We start from the raw sequence: 1,947 nt of genomic DNA on the forward strand, positions 1-1,947 counted from the left end.
CTGTCTGTCTGTCTGTCTGTCTGTCTGTCTGTCTGTCTGTCTGTCTGTCTGTCTGAGTGTCTTTCTGGCTGTCTGTCTGTCTGTCTCTGTCTGTCTGTCTGTCTGTCTGTCTATCTGTCTTTCTGGCTGTCTGTCTCTATCTGTCTCTGTCTCTGTCTGTCTCTGTCTGTCTCTATCTATCTATCTATCTATCTATCTATCTATCTATCTATCTATCTATCTATCTATCTATATGTCTGCCTAATTGTCTGCCTGTGTATTGATCTATCTATTTTTAGGTAGTCAAAACCTAAGTAATCAAACGATAGTAAATTAGAAATACAAGTTTATTTAGATTATGCATTCCAAATAATTAACAATTCACAAAAAGCAAAAAAGCCACCAAAAAAAATATTTAAAAATTACAAACAAAAAAATAACATCGAATTCTGTATATGAGGAGTTAATATACAAACATCTAAAGATTTTTTGACTTACACTTTTTTAAAATGTTCTACAATATTTCTAAAGGCGTGAATTGCACAAAACAAAATTACCAAAAGTTTAATGCTCACATTTCTCCAATGTATGAGAAAATGGTGTTGAACTGAAGTTGGAAAAATAACCCAACGAAAAAACAAACAAAAACAAAACAAAAAGCAGCTCCACCCCCCAAAAAACCCCAACAACCCCAAGAGACACCCTTGCAACATTGTAAAGTTGATATTTGAGGTCTCCCTTAAAAATAAAATAAATGAAGGTGTTTCCAAGAAAAACACATTGTCTTGAACTTGAAGCCCCATTATATAATCTTCATAATTTAGGAATGAAGAATAGCAGTAATTAGAATAAATCCGACTAAATAAAGATTAAGTGTAATGTGTTCAAGCATGAAAGAATCACTAATTTTGGTCTCGACTGTCTGGGTCAGTTTGTATTTTTTCCTGTCCACTTCTATATACCCTATACATTGTTTTGAAAGTAATTTAAACCTAGTTTTGATTATTGAATCTGAACGATAAGATAACGTTGCACAAGATGCAAGATGGGGATATTTTTTACGTAAGTTTAAAAAAAAAACAACTGCAAGTTTAAACTCGCTAAATGCTGCAGTTTTCTCTTTCTTGACACCAGTTACCAAACACCACCACACAGGTTTTGACTACCTTCTGTTTAGATAGGTTGTTAGAAACATACTCTTCCCACAAACACCTTTCTCTTTCCTCCTCCTTCCCCTAATCTTCATCGTCTTTCACCCTTCCCTCAACCCCCTCCTCCTCCTCCCCATCCCCTCCCCTTCACCCCGACCCCCTCCCCCCGGTCCTACCCCTAACCTCACAGTTTCCACCCGTCCCATCCTCTTCCGCCTTTCTACGCCCGATACCTCACGTTATTTTAAAAAAAAAAAAAACCCTTACAATGACGTCATTATAAGGGGTATACGTTTGAGCGTGTTCCCCGTATCTCGCCCCCTTTCAATGACGTAGCTAGACCAGTGCTTGCTAATGTGCGCGACATGCCCCTCTAATGACCTATTTGGTTGTTCAGGTATGTGGTGGGGAGCTCCCGGATAGAAGTAGCTAGCGTCATTAAATACCCCAGTTGGAGATTATGTTGGTGGACGATAGGAAAATGTAAGCCTCTTAAAGGTTGCGGAAGTAGGTGCTGGCTGAATACCCCCCCCCCCCTTAAAGAAAACAAAACAAAAAAAAACCCTTTGAAACTGGCCGCTCTTAGAGTAACGTCGTGTGGAGTTACCCACCATGTTTCTATAAATAGCTTGCCGTGACACTCCTCTGTTCTAGGGTATACAAGTTAAATAGTCTGTGAAACTCCACTGTTCTATAAATAATTTGTTGCGACATCCCGTTATTTCTTTAAATTAAATAGTTTGCTGTGACAACCTGACGGTCTATAAATTATATAACTTATTGGACAACCTGCTGATCTATGAATAGCCTTTTGCTG

Source organism: Aplysia californica, unplaced genomic scaffold (genome assembly GCF_000002075.1).
Source record: "Aplysia californica isolate F4 #8 unplaced genomic scaffold, AplCal3.0 scaffold00388, whole genome shotgun sequence".
NCBI classification, from domain to species: domain Eukaryota; kingdom Metazoa; phylum Mollusca; class Gastropoda; order Aplysiida; family Aplysiidae; genus Aplysia; species Aplysia californica.